At 33.3% G+C, this 26,607-nt stretch overlaps 2 protein-coding genes and 1 long non-coding RNA gene across 3 annotated transcripts in view; all 3 read left to right on the top strand.

Moving 5' to 3' along the window:
* LOC135193918 (uncharacterized) overlaps positions 1 to 26,607 on the top strand; it is a 569,995-nt gene that overhangs the window by 401,760 nt on the left and 141,628 nt on the right. The gene's annotated exons all lie outside the window — the stretch shown is intronic.
* Positions 1 to 26,607, top strand: part of LOC113395575 (uncharacterized) — a 333,619-nt gene that overhangs the window by 193,699 nt on the left and 113,313 nt on the right. The gene's annotated exons all lie outside the window — the stretch shown is intronic.
* The window catches only part of LOC113402326 (uncharacterized protein CG3556), a 114,435-nt gene that overhangs the window by 21,809 nt on the left and 66,019 nt on the right, over positions 1 to 26,607 (top strand). Inside the window, exon 2 of the mRNA XM_026642539.2 lies at positions 7,019 to 7,056. The gene's annotated coding sequence lies outside the window, so the exon portion shown is untranslated. The remainder of the gene's footprint in view (positions 1 to 7,018; positions 7,057 to 26,607) is intronic.

Raw genomic sequence — 26,607 nt, 5'->3', positions numbered from 1 at the left:
GAATATTCCACATGTACAAGCATGTATACCACATGAATATATTGGTAAGTTAAGTTGTTATCAATAAAATTAAATAAATTTACATATATTTACGTACTTACGTAAACAATCGTCACACACTTTACGAAAAACAGCATCGCAAAACCAGTTACTTGAAAACGCATTGAGCTATAAAAGTCATTGTCTCTTTCGTATTCAGGCGAAATTCACGAAAATAAAACGAGACATAACCGATAAAAATGTCCCAGCAGCCCGTTTACACTTGAATGGGCATACAATCGTAACAAGCACACACACAGATAAAGGGGCTGAGCTGTTTCTATGCAACCAAAAATTATAAGATTTTAAATTAACATGGTTATTTTTATTACTGCAAGTATTTAAAACGGGATATTTACCATGTTTTTTTTATTTTTACTTGGTGGAGCTCGATATTTCGACATTGCCTACATTGTCTTGTTTACGAGAACAATCACGTTTATAATATACCCCGACATATCCCGTTTTAAATACTTGTAAAAATTATCAAAGCGAAAGTAACGCGGTCTGTCTGTTTGTTACTCTTTCACGACCAAACCTCTGAACTGTATTTGATGAAATTTGGTATGAAGCCCTTAAAACGCGAGTTAAGCGGCGGGCGATGACTAGTTTTCTAATCCTATAATATTAACTGAGAAATTCTTGTTTATATACTTATAAAACATATATATTTAAATTTATTTCGTATATATCGTGGGTATCTAGATACGGTTTTGATTTTAAAGTTTAAAAGTATATTTTTTAATAAAATGCAATTTATCATCCATAAAAAAAAACCTTTTGTTGAACTAATTATTATCAAAGCCGAGCAAAACTTCGTATCTTAAGAACTGTAATTAATTTTAATAAGGATTAACACTGTTAAAGAATTTGAATAAAAGATATTGGGAAGTTGGATAAACTTCCAAAGTACGAAGCGAGATCGTATCAGCTTCAAGTATTTCTAGGAAGAATAATATATTTGATCAGATGTGGGTCATTTTCATTAGATTAAGAGAATATAATATAAAAGAAAATATTACGTTTTTTTTTTAATTTTTAATTTTTAATTTACTAATTTTGTTTTACTTTTATTTCTGTGTGTTTCGTTTTGTTTGTGGTGTACAATAAAGTATATTTCATTTCATTTCATTTCAATATCGCACTACAGAAGAACTAGAATAAACGGCCCAACTTTGTTATCAACATACCTAACAAGATAACATTTCATTTAAAATCATCTACATTTGATGCAACTAAATTATTAAATAATAATGTTTCTAAATACGTTATTGATTTCTCATTTGAAGCAGTTTCAGCAATAGATATCATAAAAGTATTTAAAACTCTCAATATTAATAAAACTAACGACATACTTCAGGGGCATTTCGATGAAATTTATTAATAACATCATATACGATATTGCTCTATAGTATATAGCAGTAATTTTTAACAAGAGTTTAGACACGGGTTCGTTTCCTAACTTGCTAAAATGTAGTAAAGTTTTACCACTTTTTAAGACTGGTGACAGAAGCGATCCCAGTAATTAAAGACTTATTTCAATATTCCCATCTTTAAGTAAAATATTTTAAATCAACTTCTCGTCCATTTCGGTACAAATATTATTTTCCATAGTGAGCATATTTACGATGCTTGGGAAAAATCACAGAATGCTATTGGAGTATTCTGTGATTTGTCTAAAGCATTTGATTGTGTAGAACACGATACGCTTCTTTATAAGATCAAATACTACGGTATTAAAGGTAAAGCTATTGATCTCATTGCATATTTAAGTCAAAGAGTCCAGCAAGTTTTCATTAATGGCATAAAGTCTTCTAGATCTACATTAAAATGGGTGTTCTACAAGGATCAATTTTGGGTCCCTTTCTGTTTCTAGTATATATCATCCTTTCTTTGTTAAAGTTATTTGTGATATATTGTTGTTTGCTGACGATACTTCAATGATACCGCTCGTCTTATATATTTTGGTTAATTTATTAATAAAATACTAGAATTCATGCTAGATTTTTAATAATAAGCAAGTGTCACGCTGTGTTTAAAAGAAGGTGCGTATTACATACGCGTGAGAAAAAACGGCGTAAGTAAATGCTCAATTGCATGCAATAAATAATTACAATAAAATAATAAAGATCTGCTTATTAATAATAAAATATTCTCAAAACTACTTTCCTCACATGTTGATTTTACTAATTCAGTCAGTACGCACGTCTGGCGCTGTTCCAAGATCAAGAAACCGAGTGCCTCACTCAACAAAGGAACATACACTGGCAGATACACCATTCAATCATTCTATTTCCATCAGTCGGCTGTGTAACAAAATACGTGCCCGTCTATATTTTTTTACAATTGACGTCTCTCAAATGACAACCTTTAAAACGTTAATAACGTTGTGTGTGTGTGTGTATCACATATATATCTAAATATGGTTTACGTTATAAGTTTGAACCGAATGTAACCCACATTTATATCTTATTTCTACATATACTATTTTCAAGTACAAATAGCACGGAAATAACTGTCTGAAACTAATGCATGTGTCTGGGGTACGTGTACTAACATGCATGTAGATGTGTGCGTAGAAGTAGGGTGACCATCAATAAGTGGAACTTGTTTAATACAAATTCGTACACTCATTAACAGATATTTCTTTTTTTATAACATGGGATAAGTGGTCACCGCCGCCCGTAAACATTGGCGCTGTTACCAATATTAACCATTCCTTTCGTTCATCGCCAATGGGTCAAGAACTTTGTGAACTAAGATGTCACTTATACTTGTAGTCACACTGGCATACTCACTCATCATTTCGAACAGCAAAACAAAGAATTTCTGTTTTGTGAAAGAATATCAGATGAATGGGTAAACTGGTAACTACCCAGACGGGCTTGAACAAAGGTCTACCACCAAGTACACTACTCTTAATGAGAGGTTTTAGACAATGTTATTTGTATTTAACTAACATAACTTTGTATTTTAATTGTTGAAAAAGAGTACCTACTAAGTTTTTTGCCGGTTCTTCTCCGTAGAATCTACATTCCGAACCGGTTGTAGCTTCACTTAATATAGTTTGTAATATGACGATTCAAAAGTGCTTCTAAAAGCCTACTTGAATAAAGTATATTTTGATTTTGTTTTTTCCGCCAAGTACAAGATAAATTATAAACACAAATCAACAACGTGACAACTTATGACGCTTACGCGGATTTGATCGCTCGTTCGTTAGTTTTATATATTATATATATAGAACAATTTATTTTATATAGCTATATAATAAATCTGAAATAAACGTAAATTGAATAAAAACCACAGGAGATAAGAGATTGAATCAATCTTTGTCATTGAATCATAGACAATTCATTGGTCGTCTTCAATTGTTTAGTTAATATTAATAAGGCAATGTAATTTTTTAATTTTTTGTTTAATGGAGGTTTAATTACGTTTAAGTACTTTTTAGTTATAATTTCCTTTTTACATGTTATTTATTGTCATATCAATAAAAATACTTTTGAAACTTCATGTTTTTCCGAACCGATACGACTTGGGAACCTTCAAGAAAAGAGCGTACTCTTTCCTGAAAGGCCGGCAACGCACCTGCAAGTCCCCCGGTGTTGCAGATGTTCATGGACAGTGGTAGTCACTTTCCATCAGATGAGCCTCCTGCTAATTACATATATATATATATATATATATATATATATATACATATATATATATATATATATATATACATATATATATATATATATATATATATATATCTTCCCTGAAAGTCAAAAAGTATTAGCTCCACGCTTTTTTATCATCTGCAATGCATTTTTATGGTAACTATGTCCTGATTCTGATGGAACTCTTGAACGGTCAACAGCCTGGGCTTGAATTTTTGTATGTGAATGCGTGTTTTTAAAGAACTTGTTTCTCGATGAATTCATTAAACTCTGACTTTAATGTAATTGTAATTAGAGTTCTCATTCATGTGCAAGCAAAGCGCCACTGCAGTTTAGGAAATAAATTTCCCAGATTAAAATCAAGGTTACGTGGAAACTATTGTAATGTTGCCAAATTGTAGGATTTACATTATGACAAGTCACTTATTGAAAAGTGATGTTAGAAAGAAAAAAATATTCATTTTACAAATTGCAATAAACGAGAAAGTAAATTTTAATAACGAATTGTAATTAACCTACCACTTACATTGAGCCGAGATTGTACAGTGGTTAGAACGCGTACATCTTAACCGATGATTGCGGGTTCAAACCCAGACAAGCACCACTGAATTTTCATGTGCTTAATTTGTGTTTATAATTCATCTCATGCTCGGCGATGAAGGAAAACATCGTGAGGAACCCTCCATGTGTCTAATTTCAACGAAATTCTGCCACATGTGTATTCACCAACCCGCATGGGAGCAATGTGTTGAAATATGCTGCAAATCGTCTTCTCAAAAGGAGAGGAGGCCTTAGCCCAGTAGTGGGAAATACGTTAAAAATACTAAAAATAACATGAAATGTCCTACTAGGATATCTATTAATGGCTTTGGGGAAAAATACCCAAAATTTAGGTACCGTATATATATTATATATTACATTTATGTACGTTGTTACAAAGTTGTGCTTTTCTATGTGTGTGTACAGGAAAGAAAGAGAGAAAAAGATTCGGCGTGATGCACAAATATTGAAAATATAAACAAACAATTTAAACAATAAACAAGACACCTATAACATTAAAAATAACATGTTCGAATATTATTGGCTTATAGGTACCAGGAGATTATAAAATCGCAGGTGTTGCCGGAAGTACGTGGTCGGTTCCAAGTTTTATCATAAATTATAGCCATTGTTGCCGGCGTTATCTGTAGGATTTTATGTAGCTTCGTATAAACCAATTGTTTTCATTTTGTATGCGATAAATATTTGAATTTTTTTTACTTTTCATTTAGTACTGAAGTATTGTGACTTCCCGTTGCTCTGGAAACTAGCTTACAAATCAATTCCTTACTAAAATTCAATCTTGAATCGTGCTACACAAACACATTTTTTTTTTTTATTTACTTTACAACATCCACGGGCTCACAGTTGCCCGTGCCTTTTTTTACATTTTATTTTTATAAATTGTGGCGTTATTTTATATTTTTACTGAACATCAGCAGATGTTCGCTGGACTTCGACCTTGTCGGCTTCTTGGATGACGTGGCCCACACTGACATATCTTTTTTTTTTAAACACACTTCTATATACAGTCAAACACCAAACATGTGGTTATGTATCGTCTTCTTTTATAACTTAACAACACCTGTAGTAATTTTAGGGCAAGCCCTTGTTCCTGAAATAAATTTATCCGGTGATCTTTGTTTGAAATTGATATGTTCGATCGACTGGACCTCGCCTTATTCATATTATCTTTAGGAAATGTAATTCGCGTTGCTTACTCCAAATAGAATCACGATTAAGATAACATTAACACGAGCAATTATACTTAAGTAATACTCCACGTATAAAACATATAAATAAATAAATAAATAAATATTGGACAACATCACATACATTACTCTGATCCCAATGTAAGTAGCTAAAGCACTTGTGTTATGGAAATCAGAAGTAACGACGGTACCACAAACACCCAGACCCAAGACAACATAGAAAACTAATGAACTTTTTCTACATCGACTCGGCCGGGGATCGAACCCGGGACCTCGGAGTGGTGTACCCATGAAAACCGGTGTACACACTACTCGACCACGGAGGTCGTCTGGTCGTCTGAAGTATAATAATTACACATTAGCAATTGACTAACTAATACATTTCTGTCTGTAAGATTTACGTATTTCATGCGATTTGCTAATAACTCGGCTCTATTGTGCACTACTTACAGTTCTTGATTAATAATATATTATAAATATTTATTTATAATTATATATTTAGGAGTTCGAAGCAGAAATTATTAAAAAAACAAGAATCTTACACTTTATCAAATCATATCATATTACATTACATACATTACATTAGCAGCCTGTAAACTTCTCACTGCTGGGCTAAGGCCTCCTCTCTCTTTGAGGAGAAGGTTTGGAATACATATGTGGCACAATTTAGTTGAAATTAGACACATGCAGGTTTCCTCACGATGTTTTCCTTCACCACCGCGCACGAGATTAATTATAAACACAAATTAAGCACATGAAAATTCAGTGGTGCCTGCCTGCGTTTGAACCCGAAATCATCGGTTAAGATTCACGCGTGCTAACCACTGGGCCATCTCGGCTCTGGTATCATTTCATAACAAAACACAACAAAAACTTTTGTTCCCATTTAATTTCATAACCTTAATACCAAAGTAAAACCCCAACCACCTATACAAATAAAAATACTTCTGTCAACCAAAGTTAAATTGCAACCACACACAAATCGTGTCGACAGCAAGCGTTCCGTACCAAGTCAACGAGTAGATTGCCCCTTATTAGTCGGGCGTACGGCGCCTTGTAAAGACTTTTTTATATTAAAAACGAGTTTCCTAAATATATCTTTATTTATAATACAGCGCTGTTACACTTAACTACTTATATCCGCTTTAATTTTATTTCTAAAATTCCGGTAACAGTTTCATTATTCGCATTATTTCGCAAATCCATAGTTAATATCATAGATTAATCAAACTCTCAACCGCTGTTGCTGTCAAATGTTGTTTATTTGGCTTTTCTCCTATTATGGTTGGAAACTAGTATATATGTTAGGCTCAACCGCTTTTCCGGTAGTTATTCTAGCTTTCGTAGAACATGCGGTGAGATGAGGGTACCTACCTAAACGTAGGCAAGTATTGGAGTTTGGTCTACGCTAGTGTAACAATACAAGACGAACTTTTCCATTAATCTTACTAAGAATAACAAAAAATGACCTAAAAGTTCCTACTAAAATATTCCACCTTACCCTCTACCTAAAACCAGTATTTTATGATAATCACGAAGTTATAAAGATCTATATTCTTTCAGGTAGTCCAACGTTATTAAGCTGTCAGAGAAAAAACGCGGTGAGTATACCTTATCTTTGCTTAAGGCCCATTTCAAACTTTCAGACGCGATCTACAATTTTTTTTTATACTTTTTTAAATTATATATTTTTTTTTGAAGTTACGTTTTAATTTACGTATCATTGTAACGTTTAATAAAATATATTAAAAAATAAATAGCGGACATTATTTTTTGTAGATAATATACTAATATTATGTTAATGCATAATAAATATATGAATTAATTTTGAAATCATATCATTAAAACCGCATACGGATTCCCGTACTCCGTCATAACATATAGCTTCAGTTCCGTTTACTTTTATGATCACCATAACTACCATGACCTGATATATCCAGGATTGGCTATTGACTGTATTTTAACCAGTGCGAAATTGTAAACAGTGAGATTGGCTTAAAAAAAATTTAAGTAAGATTTTCATATTAGCAATTTGAGGTAAATAAGAGCTTATAATACTTGCTAATTTATATATTATAATTACATTTACATACCCAATGTGACAGTTAATTTATTTTTGACTTGTATTTCCGTGTAAGAACTGAAGAAATTTATTTTTGTATGAAACAAATGGGAACATTCCGAATTTAAAATTCTAACTAAGAATTTATATTAAATAACATTGCGGCTATATGGAACATACTATTATTATGTAAATACGTTTAACATTTATAAAACAATAGCTTCCTAATTCACATAGTACATACATTAAGGGTCTATATAACATTTTTAGCATTACATTAGCATTAGCAGCCTTTAAATTTCCCACTGCTGAGCTAAAGGCCTCCTCTCCCTTTGAGGAGAAGGTTTTTGGAGCATATTCCATCACGCTGCTCCAATGCGGGTTGACGGAATACACATGTGGCAGAATTTCGTTGAAATTAGACACATGCAGATTTCCTCACGATGTTTTCCTTCACCGCCGAGCACGAGATAAATTATAAACACAAATTAAGCACATGAAAGTTCAGTGGTGCCTGCCTGGGTTTGAACCCGAAATCATCGGTTAAGATGCACGCGTTCTAACCACTGGGCCATCTCGGCTCACATTTTTAGATTGAAGTACAAATATTTAAAAAAATCATTGTTTTGACCGACTAGGAAATCTGAAATGCTGGATTTTAATCTACTATAATATACTTGGATACATATAAACCTCTTTAGTCACTCAATTGATGAAAATCGCATTAAAATCCGTTGCGTAATTTAAAAGATCGAAGCGCACAGACAGCGAAGAGCGACTTAATTTAAACTACATAAGGCTGAAAACGAAAATTATATTTTTTATATACGTACTTTAGTTAAGCATTAGTTACAAACATTTATATTTCTCAAAGTATTTCTTTGTATTGATACAGGATTTCGGAATATACAGCCTTATATAATTTAGACACTAGACCTAACAGTAGTTTAAGACAATCTTAATTACTGTGTGTAGAGACCCTTATTCCTTTATCCTCTAATCTTTTACCGAAGTTCATGAAACAAAAGGGAAGAAAATACCCAAGATATTAATTTTTAAGGCGTGCTTGAATATATGGATGATGTAGGGAGCAACTACGCTACACCGACCAATAACAATGCCAGCCGACACTTTTATAATAGAATATAAAAAAAAAAAGTTTTTTAAATTTCGAATTTTAAAATGTGTAGATTATTATCTATAAAAATAGTTGGTCGCCCGCGAAACTTCGCTTTTATTCAACAGGATTTTTTAGGATTTTCGAAACCTATGTTTTTGTTTTGATTTCATTTCATTTTAACCTGATGAAGTATATATGTTCGCACGTCAGAAATTTGGGTTTTACTTTTTAAACAGACATAGCGCCGCTCTCTACTCATCCAGTACCATTTCCGCTATCTAAAATTAATTATTTCCTAATTCATATCTATTTAGTAAATTGCGATCAAGAATCCTCTTTAATTTCAAAATAAGACCGCAACCGATCTCCTACGTGCAGCAATCGTCCCATAATTACTGGGACAAAAAACGGCTTACAATATTTTTATGAACGAATCCGGTTTTCAACTATTTTTTATTACTTAATTTAAAATGATTTATTGTACCCAACCTTTCCCTTGAAACGGTAACTTTACATAATTGAAGTATGAGAAAGATAGAGAGAGACATTTTAAGAAGTGTGAGTGAGATAGAGAGTTACGCAACCAGTTCCATGAATGGCATTATTATTTTTTGCTTTGAGCTTAGGATAATTTTTAAAATACTTGACATAGATTTTTTTTTGGAATTTTCTGATAACTGTTATGACCTGGCCTATCACCCGGTACCGACTTGACGTCGCATTCCGGGTCACCCTGTATATGCAAAAGTTGCTCTCTGTTACCTCTTCACGCTTATTTATATATATATAGGTTAATAATTATGTAATAGACTGGTTTTTATCACGTAAATCATCCCTTAACCCCAAACTAAGATTGTGGGTTCAATTCACATAATTGGGGAAAAGCCCAATCAAGTTTTTGATTTGTGTACATTATCTCGCGCTCGGTGGAGGAATAAATCGTAAGGAACCTCGCATGTGTTAGATGAAAGTCTGCCACATACCACAAACCTAATGGAATGGGTCTAACACGTTTGTGGATCAAGAGCTCTTCTCATAAATAGGAGCTATTCTGGGCTAATATTATGCGATATTTTTCAGGCAGTTAAAACACAATTACTGTTATAGAGTTAAATTAATTTAAATTATTCGTAATGCAATTTAAATTTGACAGAAATAGAGATAAGTACATATTAAATATTAGATTACATAAAATCAACTTAACTTGGCGTCTCTCAAGACCACCTTGAATCGTGTAATCGAGTATGGTTACTTGAAATAAATTGTACCAGGCGAACATAAAGAGCGAGTACGTGCCTTTGCAATCTGCCTCCATTATACCGACTATGAAATTCATGACACGCTGCGAAATGGCGTCTCGTAAATAGTCCGGTTTTCTTTCACGTCTCGTTGATCTCACGACTAGAGAAAGGGGTGATTAAGTGACTAACGACGTCTACTCGAAATGTTTTTATAAAAAAACTCTGTATAGTTAAGTTTCTCGTAAGGAGTTATAATAAAACCTTATACCTTAACCTTGTTTTCTGTGAGAATGGGATTACAAAATCAGTAGGTACTTATTTCTTATATACTTCATGTGGAAGTTAATATAACTTTATATTTTTATTATATACGGAACCTGGTTTAATTTTATCAGAGCAGTGTAATTTAATTCATTTGAATTTACCCAAAATTATTTTCACATTCAATTCATTTCAATTTTTTATGGTATAGGAAGGCGAACGGGTAAATGAGCTGTTGGTAAGTGGTCACCACCGCCCATAAACAAAGATAAGATATGGCGATTTAAGAAAAGTTAACCATTCCATACCAAAATTCTAACACAAACAGTACTGCTGTGGGTGTTAGAATATCTGATGGGTGGAAGGTACCCAGACGGCTTGCACAAAGCCCCACCACCGAGTAAATTTTCAAATGTTGCTGTAATTACATCAGCGTTAATTAATTGCTCTGATTTTGCTGTAGTTTAACATATTGTATGTCAATCAATCATGTAAATTACACAATACGTTTAATTATCAAACAAAACACACGCGTAACACGTCCTGGGCTGCCTGCTTACTAATGACAATGTCGCAGCACGTCTATTGTATGTATTAGAATCCTTACCACAAGTGGTAAGTAAAAAAGTAAGAAACCTGTAAGGCCCCTGGTCTAGAGCCCCTTCACCTTTTATGAGGACAAAGTTTGAAATTCCAACGCGCGTAGGTGGATACAAATGGCAGATTTTCTTCCACCACATGCAGGTGTTCCATTAACGTCGAGCTCATTGTGAACATTTAATACGGAATCATCGGTTAAGTATTGACATCAGGAGCGCTGGACTATCAAGACTCCTGATCTATCGAATAGAGGATACTTTTGCAGATCCCGAGACGAGGCTTCCTCAAGGAATCCTGGGTTGGACGAATAAAAAGTTATTGTGCGCACTAGTAGCCCTGGAAAAGGAAGCTGAGGTCCCTCGGAAATCCATTGAAGTCGTTAGTTCTGTGCTTGTACCATTGGTGACGAATAACTCTTCCACCGCGCGAAGACATACAGAGTGTATAACTAATAAACACATTATTTTTTTAATGAGGTAAGCTGATTAGAAATTAGTCCACATGATAAGTGGTCACCAATACATAGACACTAACACTGAAATAAGTTTTAACCATACCTTACATCATCAATGCGCAAATCTTGGGCATTCAGTCACTCGCTCGTCTTTAATACCGGAACACAACAATACTAAATATTTACGTTTGGCCATGGAATATTTGATGATTAGACGCCCATCCAGACTGAACAGGGCTTGCACAAGGCCCTACCAAATAAGTGGTGAACTAGATCATATCACGCGTATATGGTACGCCCATAAAAGTGGGCACTCTCGTCTAAATTCAGTTAACAAGTACATTATCATCGTAACAAATATTTTTTTACATTAGCAGCCTGTTAAATTCTCACTGCTGGGCTAAGGCCTCGTCTCCCTTTGAGGAGGAGGTTGCCTAACAAAATTTAACGAGTAAATACAAGGAATACATAAAAACAAAAATACGATCGATTCCGGGTCTGGTTTTAATTGGATTATTCGCTGATGACAATTACGAACATCGACAGACGTTCAAATATTTACGTTATATTTTAATTCAACCCTCTATTTACAAACGCGTGTTTGCTTTCGAGTAAGCCATTAGATTATTGAATACACAGATGGTAAATATAGGTAGATTAATCCTACAGCCTACGAAAATTGGAGTACAAATTTGTACGTGTCTACGCAAAGGGTTTGGAAATATTGTGTAATGTTATCTGTGATCGATTTCAAAAGAGGTTTTATGTATTTTATTTTTATGTGCGTGTTTTATTTATCTGTAATGACTTAACCGATTTAGATGACTTAAAATAATATATACTATTGAATTCGGTACAAGGGTGGTGATTTAATCACTTGTGGAATATGGTTTAAGAATATTATTAGTTGTTAGGCATAAAAAAACATCATTCTCCTACCCTTATCCCAAGTAAAATTGGGATAGGGCAGGAGGATGATGATGAGGCATAAAAAAGTAGGCTATATCCCTCCTTCATCAAGCTTACTTCATAACAAATTACATAAATTTCAGTTCAGTGGTTAGCCGTAAAAGAGCAACAGACAGAAAGAGTTACTTAGACATTAGTTAAATATAGATTATTTCATTTCTAATAAGTGAAGTACTACCGACGAGATCTGATTTCGTAACTGATGCTTTCATACAGAGAAGGGCATTATTTTATGAAGAAACGGCGGCGTTTATTACGTAACATCTGTCGTTGACGGCTTCCAACACTACGAACGTTGCTTGGATGAATTTGAATGAATATTTCGAGTTTATTACAAATGATCTTAATATTATTTTAAAATATATTACAGCAAGTACGACGAAGCGACGTTTTGACGTATGACGAAAGTCTTGACGTGTTTCGCTTTCTTAGTATAGAAATTTATAAGAAATGAAACCGGTTGTGCGTCATTCAAATGTATGTTCAATTAACTTTTAATTTTAACAAAATTTCGAAAATGATTAATTTGTTTTTTTTTTTACTATTTTTAGCAACCTGAATTTCACTCCAATGAGATACAAAAATATTCGCGATCCGATCTATTCGTCCGTTGCCGTGCTATGCTAATGCATAGTACAATACGCCCCGCGTATTTTTTCACGCGTATGCAAAATAATATGAGTACTATATCGATCCCATAAACATTTCTCACGTAAAAACAACAAAACGCTAATAAGTATGGTATATATAAGTATATTACATACAAAATAATTTATTAATAAAGGTATTTTACTCCGTGGTCGAGTAGTGTGTACACCGGTTTTCATGGATACGCCACTCCGAAGTCCCGGGTTCGATTCCCGGCCGAGTCGATGTAGAAAAAGTTCATTAGTTTTCTATGTTGTCTCGGGTCTGAGTCTTTGTGGTACCGTCGTTACTTCTGATTTTCCATAACACAAGTGCTTTAGCTACTTACATTGCGATCAGAGTAATATATGTGATGTTGTCCAATATTTAATATTATTATTATTATTTATTTATGTAGTTAAACTAAAGAAACAAATATATACAGTAATTTTCCGCGATTTCACTTAAACATATTAAGGGGAAATAATTAACTACTATTAAAAAATACATTTGTCTTTGATTATCAATACGCCGCTAAGTTTAGACTCAGCAGATCTAGAAAGTTTAAATATGGATTATAGGTTTATTGAAATATGGCATATATGTATGCATCCACACACACTCATACACACCTTCTTAAAATTGTCTTTTTAACTCACTATAGTAATAAATAAATAAATATATATATATTAGCGTAGACTTCGATGCTACGATCGAAGTCAAACACCCTTAGCTTGGCTGTCAGTAAGATCTTACGCATCAGAGATTCTCTAGCGCGGCCGAACTTCGATCGAAAAACGAACGTGTTAAATACAACGTATGAATAATTTCGATATAGATAACTAAATATAACGAAAACATTTTAGACCTCATCGAGAATTTTACTCACAACAACGTTAAACACCGCCTCCCCCTCCCCCACCCCGCGCCTTAAATGAGCCCCTTCCGTTTAAGATTAGTAACGTTTTATGAATTTTACCCGTACGTCTAGGTACGAACGGATAGTTTTAAATAAAATAACTATATAATGTAACCATTTAAAAAAGGACTGCGTATATATTGGTTTTTGAAAGTATAAATATTCAATTGTTCTTACTATATATGCTTATCAAAACGCAACTTCAAAGATATCCCTATAAAAATATATAATATATCGTATAAATATACATACAAAAGGTGACCAGACGCTGTTTTTTAAGGCATTCGTTGTCTGAAAAGATGCAGACGTCTTCAACAAACAAATAAACGTTTATATAACGTCGCGGCTGGCTGCGACGTCTTCAATTCAACGAAAATTGCTTACTTATATTTGAAAAGGCTGAGATCCAATTGCTTTAGTTTTAAATCAGTATTCCAAAATATAATCCAATTTCGTTTTTCTACATATGTTATAATACTAAAGGAACTTTAAGTTAAGGGTTTTCTAATTGATGTATAGCCTTATCCCTACTAATATTATAATTACGAAAGTAACTCTGTCTGTTACCTCCTCACGCTTAAACCGCTGAACTGATTTAGATTAAATTTGGTATATTGATAGTTCGAGTTCCAATTGCTGCAGTCTATACACTGTATGAAATATGAACTTTATTTCCTTTATACTTTATACTATACCTTTTAACTTCTTGGATGTTATTTTACGCGGCTTACAGTAGAGTGAACTGGGAGCAATCATCACGTAAAAAAGTCGTTATGAACAGGCGATCCTTTTCTCTCTTCCTCTTTTTATTTTTGTTATTCATTCATTCAAACACCCTGTTCAAGTTTGCTTGATCTTTTTGAGAGACGGGCCAGTGATGAGACACAGAATTTAACATATATAACAGTCGATGGAGCGATGGAATGCGTAATTCAAATTAGAATTCAATTTTTTTTAAGTTATTTTTCTAAAAAGAGTTATACCAGCTAAAGAGACCCCAACCACTAGCCAAAGAGACCCCAACCAAAAGGACTCCCGTTCGTAACAATAACTTAACAATGATCTTCAATAAGGATTTTTGTAATCGATATTTGTAGCAGTTACTGCCTGTTATTCGCGTCCCTACTGTCCGACCGATGTAACATTGTACAAGCGTCTATTATTTTCAGTGTTTCTATTTAAATTTTACTTTGAAGCAATAATATATAATAGAAAAAGTCTTAAAAATTTCGGATAACGCTTGAATCTTTAGGAACTTTTGTATTATATGTATTTTTTAAAATATTTTTACATTTTTAAAATCATTAAATTAAGAAAATAATATGTTGTCATTGCAAAGTTATGTCGATCAGAAAAAATTACATCTGTCAAAAAGATCAAGCTAACTTGTACAGTGTTCACACCGGCACACACATAGTTCATATCCATGTTCAGTTTATTCCTGTTTATATATTTTATATAATTATTTATATTTCTGTTATTTAAAACACAATATAAAGCGAAAGCAACTTCGCCCCAACCCGGTCTTACAACATTTCTCTTTTTGTATACATAAATTACGAAAAGTTAACATTAATTTAAAAAAAAAATCCAGTAACATAACAATGTATAACAAGTTTATAATTTTGTAATTGCATTATTTTATATAAGAGATAAAAGAATACTCATGTGACAGAACACAATAAAATATAACGTAATTTCATAAATGTTTATTTATTTACATAAGAATTATTAACATTAAATATAAATATATTCAAATATGAATTGAAAATAATTAGGTACTGTTTAAATATTGACCGCATGGAATGTTGGCAAGAAGTCTAGCAGCATGTCCTCGAACCAACCAAATTCAATTACATTTCATAAATTGATATCTCATCCAATACATAAACAAAATTCGTAGGAGGTATTGATATTCTCATTGATTTTACCACCAATTAGTCGACAAACGATGTACCTGAGAAAAACTGAAGGAAAACCAACGAGCTTTTAGGCACTTTTCAATGTTATTTTAGTAACGCCAATATTTAAAATCGATTTTTCAAGTTTCGTTTACATTTCTCAATGTTTTATAAAGCAACGTGAATACTACAGAAAGGTACACTAAAACCATTTCTTTTTAAATTTTGACGAGATATAAGAGGCAAAGAAGAATATTATGATTATAATTTAAAGAATAATAATAGATGCTAAAAATGCGGATTTTTTTATACGTGAAATAGATACAGATTAAAAAAATGGATTGGTTACTTTCTATGTAGGATAAGAAAGAAAGAAAGAAAGAACAAAATGTTTATTAGGACACGACACAATTATAAAAAGTATAAAAAATTAAAAAAAGAAAAACAACAAAAATAAAAAACGTATTAACTAATTTAATCTACAAAAAAAAAAACAACAAAAACAAAACAAAACAATGATAGTTAACGTGTCCTAAAGGAGTACCATTCAGCTTGCCGTTTCTTCTCAATAATCTTCATTCCAAAACGATGCCTGACATTTCAATTTAATTCAATCTTGTTGATTGACGACCTAAAATTGTTTGTCAAAACCTCCTTGAACAAAATTGAAAAAACTTTTTTTATTAAATAAACAAATACTGGCAACATTAGATCTTTAAAAAAAAGATGTATATAACTTTTATTTTTTATCTATATCTCTCGCATTCCATATCGATTTAATCTAGTTGGAACTAATATAGTCTGAGAGGCTACGGCCTAATTACACTGTTGTATTGATAAGCTTAAAGCCTTTATGATGTTAGATTACATTACAGATAAGACTTGTTGATCTAGAGACTGATAGGCTTTATGATACGAATCCTCAACCTATTATTATCATATGATATATAATGGTTTTGCTATCAATAACATTATTAAAAAAGTTTAAATTGCAACGCATATAATATAAAACTTTAACAAAATACCGATTTCAAATAATACTTTTAGAAAATAAATTATAAATTACTTTACTAATTTCACGTTAGGGTTTTGTGCGAGCCCAACTGTGTGGGTACTACCCCCTTATCATATATTCTATCGCCAAGCAACAATAGTCAGCATTATTTAGTTCTGGTTTAACGTGACATCTCAGGAACCAAGGTTGAAAGCGCATTCGTGTGATGTAAGGAATGGTTATTATTTCTTACAGCGTCAATGTCCATGAGCGGTGGCGACTACTTACCACCAGGTGACTCATTTTCCCGTCCTATTTCAGACGTAGTTATAGAAGTAAAACTTCTTTAGAATCGTTGGCGAATATGGTATGTAAGAAATGGTTAAAATTGAATACAGCACCCATGCCTATGGGCACTATTGACCTTTTACCATCTGGCTGAAAATTTGCAAGTCCGTCTAACGATGCCCTACAAAAATACGCACTAAAAGACAGTTGAATTTAAAAATGTATTTAATCATATAATTAAAAATGTACTAACTGAACCTGCGGCTTTCCCCGCGCGATATTTTTAAAACACAAACTTCCAACCCCCGTTTAACCCCTTTAGGAGTAGAGTTTCGTAAATTCTTAACGGATGTCTTCAACTGTAAGGAACCTGCCTGCCAAATTTCAAGTTTGTAGGTTTTATAGTTTCTGAGATTTCATGATTAATCAGTGAGTGGTATTTCGGTTTTATATATATATAAATAGAAGATTTATTTTCAGAGTCAAAAGCAAATTCTAGTTCTATAAACGGAAGACATTGGCTGAACGTAATTCAGACCGCTGACTGAACGGCGCCGTTTAGTAAAATGGCTAAGTTTATTAAAAAGCTAACAAAACTAGTTGACTGCGACTTATATACAACAATGGCGTATGTCGTGGGTTCGAAGTTTGCGACTCTTTAAGTTACCTGCTTTTATAGTGACTTATTTTATTAAATACATGCCTACCACACGGGCGCAATTGATTATTAAGAAAATGATACAATATAAATATAATCTATACTCTATAACGCTCAAGAATAACGTAGCTCACCAATGCTTTTTTTTTATAGAATTCTATCATTAGTTCCGCTAATAAATACAATTCGATACAAACTACATACAAGTTTTACCCGTATAATATAAATATGGGTAATATTTAAAACACTAAGCAAACATAATAATTGTTCTCAGGTGATCCCTTAACGTGTAAACAATGTGGAAATTTATAAAAATAAATAGTAAAAGTGCGCGCACATCAAAACCCGATGTCGGCTTGCTCGCGTGAGCATGTACGCCTGGATGAATAAATATGTTTGATCAGCACCCGTGTGTGCAAATCGTGATACCCTCGAGCTATTTTTATGCCTATATGTCAGTGAGAACGGGTAAGGGGAAATAAAAGTCCGTCGGAATATTTATAATGATTTCATTTCATTCAAATGTATTGTGTTGTAACTTAAGCTCATACAAGCTTTTGTTTAACTATCAATGTTTGTTAGTTCTAGCAAATCCTTGTGGTAGAGCATTGTGGCTTTCCGTCTGGGTAGGTACCACCTACCTATCGTATATTTTTTTTTTTATGGCATTGGTTGGCGGGCGAGCATATGGGCCTGATGGTAAGTGGTAACCGCCGCCCATAGACAAAGGCGCTGTAAGAAATATTAACCATTGCTTACATCACCTATGCGCCACCAACCTTGGGAACTACTGATATATTTGTGATATACTGATATATTTCCTTCACCGCCAAGCACGAGATGAATTATAAACAGATATTAAGCACATGAAAATTCAGTGATGCTTGCCTGAGTTTGAACCCGCAATAATCGGTAAAGATGCACGCGTTCTAACCACTGGACCATCTTGGCAATTCTTTATACAAAGTTATATTGGCAGGAGCCTCAACAGTGTGTGCATTTTCAGCTCAGTCTATTCTATACAACCGGATTAAAATTCAAAGTGAAATTCACACACACATACTAACAAGCGAATTTATATAACAACTTGTAAAAACGCCGAACTTTAAACAGAAACGGCATGTTAGGAGTGAAATTGTTTGGTTGAATTTGAGTTTAAATATGTACATGACGTTACCGAACGATAACAAAAAGGTCCCTCCGTATAAATTATTAATAACAATAATTTTATAATTTCATTTTATTTTTCAATTTCATTGGTCAGCGTTGTGCCACGCCCTTAGGGAGTTCTGCTTCTTTTAACAAGTGAGCAATAAATTTCCTTCATTCATTTCACTTCATCAATACATAGCATCACATATTTCCGCTGAATGGTGGTTTTAACTCTAATTTAAATGAAAGCAACCCTTGAACTTTATTTAATAATAAAATAACAAATGAATTCCATTTAAGTATTTTGAATATACAGTACAGAATATACATCCCAAATATTAGCCTTTAAAGTTGATTAAAAAAATTTAGAATATAAAACAAATCTTCTACCTGTATTATCTATTTTTTTTTAATATTTCGGGTAGGCAAATGACTACACTCCATCTGATGTTTTGTATAATTTATAATGATTAATAAAAAACTCACAAACTTAAAGTACCGACAAACGTAGACAATGAAATACATAATCTGTTTCTTATTGCGGAACCCAAAAAATTTCAAAGAAGCAAAACGAGGAGTGAAATGTTATTTGATTCAAGTTTTTGCAGTTCCTAAAAGGCAGCTTCACAGAAAGTTATTTAATAACTACATTTTTAGCTGAAAATGGATACAAAGAAAAATTTCAATTAGAATTGTTTTAGGTTGATTAAAAAGTTTTTACTTGTATAAGTATTTGTCTAGAGAATCACTTAAAGAACAGATGAGTGCAATTCGCACTCGGTAGCACTAAAACTTATTAATATTCTTTTTTCTGTTTGTCGTGATGGATTTTCATTTCATCAAGTTTCAAATCACAACGATTCTAAAGAAGTTTTACTAAAGTCTATTACTTTTCAAAAAAAAAACTCTTTAATATCCTTTTTTATGTATTAGGTAGGAGGACGGGGGAATGTGTCGCCTAATGGTAAGTGGTCACCACCGCCCATAGACATTGACTCTGTAAGAAATAATAACCATTCCTTACATCACACGGATGCGTTACCAACCTTGAGAGCTAAGATATTATGTCTCTTTTGCCTGTAGTTACACTGGCTCACTCATCCTTCAAACCGGAACACAGCCACACTAAGTATTGCTGTTTGGTGGTAGAATGTTTGATGAGTCGGTGATATCTACCCAGACGAGCTTGCGCAAGCCCTACCACCAAGTAAAGTAAGCATCCATAGACATTAATCACCATGGATTATAATAAATAATGAGCCCAGTCTGGAACACATGAATTTAAAAACCAATGATTGAATGATACACGGCTAAGCCCGAATTAGTCTCCATGTGCTTCATTTGTGTTTATAATTCATCACGTGCTCGGCGGTGAGCGCCGTCATGAAACCTGCATGTGTCGAATGAAATTCGCTAGGATTTTAGCTACGTGTATATCGTCAGTAGAAAGAAAGAAATTCTTAAGGGCCAGATAGGTACTTTTGGAGTATGAGGCTTAAAGCTAAAATAGTAAAGATCATTTCCTAAAAGTACCAATTACGATATGTTTCTATTTTAATTTGTATATACTTTTATCTTTTTTCTATTTTTGTAAAAATTTAATACAATAAGATCGCTGTGAAGTGGTCTATTTCGAGCAACTTGACACTTAATCGGAGGTTTTTATTCAACTTCATCATGTAGTTTTCGTGTAACCCGACAATCCGTACTAAGCCGATAATCATGATCATATTAATGGTCATCAAGTCAAGACATAGTTCTTAGTTCCCAAGGTTGGTGGCGCATTGGTGATGTAAGGAATGGTTAATACTTCTTACAATGCCATTGTCTATGGGCGGTGGTGGCCCATTTGCTCGTCCGTATACCGATATCATAAAAAAATGTAAAAAAAATAGTGGAAAACCTACCCTCTAACCCCTCACACGCAAATGATACTGTAGAAATAAATTTCGCTTAAAATACAAAATCTGTCGATACAGCCCAATGTCACCGATAACGTGCTCACAAAAGCACTCTTCCACCGCACGCAACACACCGCTCTGATAACGCCTAGCGATTTATTTAAAACGGTTTTCGCTCGCTTATTTGCATGCGTAAAGGTCTCGATTTAAAATGATGAATGGGGTTCGTTGTCATTATTGTTTCGGAGGTTCCATACGACCCTATTCAATATGGTGTTACCAGATATAGCAATCAGTATATACACCATGAGTGACCGCTCCCCATCATATAGACCAATATGCTCCTAAATATATGAATATTATATACTGATAAGGGTGTTATAATTATTTTTTCTGATTGGTAGGGTTCTGTGCCAGCCTGGTGGTAGAATTTAGTTAGTGGTATCTAAACAGCATATGATTGTGTTTCAGTTTGAAGGATGAGTGAGCCTTTTTTTTTTAGTTTTTTTCTCGCTGGATAAACGCATTACGCGTTTCCACCAGCAAAGTGGGGGGTATGTAGGACTCGCCGGTGCCCAGGACTGTGCTAAGTACACCGGAATACCCAACAAAAAACCAGCGGTACCCTCTCGTCTTTTCAGCGGGCGTCACAGGATCGCTTTCGCATGCTACTGCGACGCCCTGACGGTCAGCCCGCCTATGTGGGCCTCCAATTCCTAGGGGTCATTCCCGGGGTACTGAGAAACCTCCTAAGGATGAGTGAGCCTGTGTAACTTCAGGCAAAACGGACAGACCCTCACGGTTACCAAAGTTGGTGGCACATTGGTGACATAAAGAAAGGGGAATATTTCTTAAAGCGCCAATATTAATGGGCGATGAGCAAACATTTGTCCATTGTATTTACGGCGCTACATCACATACAAAGATTTGTTAAGCGACCACTTCAATGGCGGTTTATTATATATACTTAAACAAATTTAAAATGGCGAATTGACATACATACGCACATCCTAAGCCGGTAGAGTTACAGTATGAAATTTAGCAGTAAGATCAGATTTAGCAGTAAGAAAAATCCTTTTTACCCAATTTTTAAGTTTGTGTAGAAAATCGTAATTTCTGATGTGAAATATGAAAATAAATATTTGGACCATTTACAAAGACAGGTGATAAAGTTTTTTTTTTGAAAATTCATCACCTAAGAGGGTTAAACTTTGGATAAAGATTGTATAGAGGTTCAAAGTCAAAGTCAAAGTCAAAAATCTTTATTCAATATAGAAGTGTTTACACTTGCTTATTGATTGTCGAAAATCTACCACCGGTTCGGAATTTAGCACCTCGGACCTGAGAAGAACCGGCGAAAGAAACTCAGCGGGATATATATATGTATATATATTTTTTTTTAGCCATTATTATGTACAATGATAATTATATTTTAGTTATTTGAAGCAGCCTGGAGGCGATCATTTCATTCCCAAGGTGTGCAGTCATTAGTTTTGATAGCCAGAAACATGGAAAAGAGGCTTTTGTTTATGAGTTAAAGATAGTATTTACAGCGTGTTTGAGAATTCATCACCCAAGAGGTTGAAATTGGGAATGAGAAATTATAAGTTCGCCTTTTTTACGTTGGAAACACGGAAATCGTTATTTAGGTTTATAAGTTAAAGAAAAACGTTAAAGTGTTTTCCAAAGATATATTCCATCACGAGTACACGTTTAGTATATAAATAAAAAATATATTTATATACACCGGTTTTCATGGGTACGCCACTACATGGTATAGGTTCGATTCCCGACCGAGTCGATGTAGAAAAAGGTCAATAATTTTCTATGTTTTCTTGGATCAGGGTGTTTGTGGTACCGTCGTTACTTCTGATTTTCCATAACACAAGTGCTTTAGCCACTTACATTGGGATCAGAGTAATGTATGTGATGTTGTCCAATATTTATTATAAAAAAGTAAATCTTCTAACACAAACACATTTGATATAAATTATATGATAACCAATAAATTCCATCATATTTGTGCAAAAGTGTAACGCTTACATTATAATAAGGCAGCAGTTATACCAGGGTAGCATAACGAATGAGATAAACATTCATAAACGAATTACCAATTAGACCCTTCGTGGATTTAATGGTAAGGCACGGAACGGCTAATCGAAAAGATCCCATTCCCGGAATTACAGCTATAAAATTTAATATCTATTGTTTTAAATGATGTCATTAAATTAACCTTTTTATAAAATAATATATTAGTCAACTAGACGACTCCATCTGTTACATAGTAAATCAATGAAGTACTGATAATTTTTTCTTTTTTTTATATTGTCTATGGGAGCGGCGTGGTAATATATTCTGGAAACCTTCGAATATAAAGCATTCGCGTTAACAGGTTGTTACTATCAATTATCACCGCGATCAGAATGGGATACGACCATTCGGAACTGGGAGGAGGTCCGCGGTGGAGGTCGTTTCAAGAAACTCGCGTATGCCTCGCGAGTTATTTCCTCGTGATTTGCTAAAGCGTTTTCTGTGATTTATGGTTGTATTGTTATTTTAGTAATAAGATTATTATCAGATTAGAATAAGGTGGGAAGAGAGGGGAAATTTTGTAAACTAAGTTTTATGAAATAGTTCCTGCAGTGGAACATACCTACAAACAAATATATCAGACATAATATGCTTAAATGATTATTATTATTGAGATTTTGCCAATGTTGAATCTTTATATAATATTACGGGAATTATTTTTCGAAATTATTGCAATTACACCAGAATTGCCAAGTGGTTAAAACGCTTGCATCTTAACCGATGATTGCGAATGGAAACATAGGCAAGCTACACTGAATTTCAATTGCTTAATTTGTGTTTATAATTAATCTCGAACTCAACAGTGAAGGAAAAGATAGTAATTTCAACGAAATTCTGCCACGTATATCCACTAAACTGCATTGAAGCAGCGTGGTGGAGACCGCTCCCAATTCACCTCTAAAGTGAGAGGAGGCCTTAGCCCAGCAGTGGGATATTTAGAGGCTGTTACTATTTTCTACCGAACTGATATTTTCATTATACATTATAAAAAATCCTTCCCTCGTCACACCACGCGGAATATACTTTTTCTTACTCATATAAGAAATAAAAACAAACAAAGAATATCTGGAAAAAATAATAATAACGTACAAAAGTTAAAATATTGGCGTAAACAAATGTTAGCTCGTGGACGTTTCCGAGCTGATAGCTGTATTAAATTGTAACCGGCTTCCGGCGGCTTAAACTGATGAGTCACTGGAAATACAGCGTTATTACACCATTTTCAAATTAACATGAACTGTAGATAGTATCAGGTACATAAACTTAATTGTCAAGTGGCTCTAGTAGAGTGAAATAGAACTTGTCCCTTTTTATCATGGAGAAAATGTTCAAAAGATAATCGAACATTGCCATGAACCTGGGTAGGTTGGTTAAAACCCACCTACCCAGGTTCCAACCAGCCCTATATCGTTCTCAATAATACGGACAGAGTTCATGAAAATTTCTTGGTATTTTCCTTAACTCGTATAGTGGAACGTAGCATATTAAAACGGAGCCCTAGTGTATTTTTAATATTACTCGGACTTTTCACAAAATCTTTGTCAGTATATGACAAAAATTAAATCTTAAATTAACATGGTTACGGGATATTTACCATGGTTGTTTTATTTTCACGAGTCTCGTGAACAAGACATTCGTAGATAATGTCGAAATATCGAGCTCCACCAAATAAAAATAAAAAACACGGTAAATATCCCGTTTTAAATACTTATAGTAATAAAATTAAAATCGCTTGATGATGCTGGTACTCAGCAATGTGCAGATCAACGAGTATCTCTCGTTAGAAATCTTTATTTCTCATTAAGAATCATAATTCACTTACATGAAAAAACAATAAATGGAACATTCACTCATTGCAAGTACAAGCTACATTTACGTATGTATGTAAGTTACATATAGATAAATAAAGGTATTTGGGACATCATATAACAACAAAATTAAAAAATATCTCCCGTACTCGCTATGAAATAGTACACGATTTACCGAACGTAACATTTCAATTTTACATTTTTCATCCTGAATGCCACGGCCGGACTATCCATAGAGCAGTGCAGGCAATTGCCTAGGGCCCCGCATCGGGTGGGGGCCTCTAGACAAACATTGAGAAATTTTAAAATTCATTGTTTTTTTTTTTATTTTAATAGGATGGCGAGGTACATTTTACTCATAATCACGATTTTTTTTTGTTATAATATAGTTAAATACGTAATTAAGAAAAAAAAAATGATTCGTAGGTGATGATAATAAAAAAATATATTGTAGCAATTTAAAAAAGAGTTAAGGGGCCCGAGATATGCATGGGGCCCCGACAAGGTTAATCCGGTCCTGCTGATTGCGAGCTCTGTAACAATCAGTAATAACGTATGTTTCATTGACGGTATTTATACACGTCGACACTTCGAATACGTAAAATTAAACCGATATTCAGATATACGATATCCCGATTACAGAAATTGAATTTAAAATGAAAATACAAAAGAACAAAGGAATTTAATTGTACCAACTGAGTGTCTGTATTAATACGTCGAAGTAGAATTGTCGTACATTTTTTTATAGTCTAGGAGGTCGTGGCGAATACAATTATCATTGTATGACGGCTCAAATTACTGTCAAACATGCAGGCTCATAGAACTACAAAATTCAATCAAATTTATTTAATAATATACCAAAGGTACAGACAGGACGCCTGAAATGAATTATTAGTTTGAAATAAAACCTTCTATGTACGGTTTATGTCGTGCGGTTACTTGGTGGTGGTACAGCTTATATTTTAAAGCTTATGTAATTTCAGAAATTTAAGATGACAAAATAAAATCACTTTTTATAATAATTCTCCAACAAATATATTTTTCAATAACTTCCAATCATCTCATTATTTCTCGTGACAGATCCAAACTTTTAAAAAAAGAAGTATGCATATGTGTTTGTGCCAGTCTTAAATAGTGTGCCAAATAAAATAGTATTAATTGAAGTTTAACAAATTATTAAACGACTAATTATAACAATAATTTTATAAGTACGGAAAAGCGAATTACATGTAAATGTAATGAACAGATCAGGTCGACCATATTTTCGTGCATAAGACATTGCGTCTTGTGCATATTCGTTTATATGCCGTGGGCTCCCAGTAAACGAAGTTGGCAATATAGTCAATCGCCCGATGTCATTTACATTAACATCATTCGCTATCGCATCTTGCAAATGAATATATTCTTCGGATCTTAATTTTGCTTGGTTGAAACGAATAAAATTAAGACGTTCAGTTTCTATTTTGGCATATCAACGATGTACTGATTATATAGTTTACCAGATCTCAAGATATAATTTTGTGCTTGTGGACGAACCATCAATCGATACGAATACAAAAATCATGGCACTAACTTTTTTCTGTATATGTAGATTTTTGTATTATTTCTAATATTTAATCATTCAATTTAATCAATCATTTTTAAAATAAGAAATTGTGTTATATGCCAGTATTTAATGCTATGCCATGGGTTATTTGGAAATAATAAATTGAATTAAGACATATTACCTATTGAAACTGGTGGATGAGTGTACTCATTTTTAATTGATACTTACTTTTAATTTGACAGACAATTCCCCGTCTAAAAATCTCTATTAACAAAATGACCATTTATTGAAATCATTTTTTACAAAAAATGTGATAAATGAAGAACCACTCGACCGATTTTGTGTAAACTTCACATAAACCATCTACTAAATAGTCTAAACAAACCCTGAAAATATGGTTTGGATAGATGAGCCCGTTCTTGAGTTATAAAGTGACAACGAAAAATGCCACTTATTTTTATGTATATATATATCAATAAATGTAATATCATATTGTAATATATTATGCTGTTTGTTTTCTATACTAATATTTTAAACAGGTAAAAATTCTTCGTATGTAG

Source organism: Vanessa tameamea, chromosome 21 (assembly GCF_037043105.1).
Source record: "Vanessa tameamea isolate UH-Manoa-2023 chromosome 21, ilVanTame1 primary haplotype, whole genome shotgun sequence".
Taxonomy (NCBI): Eukaryota; Metazoa; Arthropoda; class Insecta; order Lepidoptera; family Nymphalidae; genus Vanessa; species Vanessa tameamea.
Note: the sequence above shows the minus strand (reverse complement) of the source record. Positions and strands in the feature narration are given on the sequence as shown.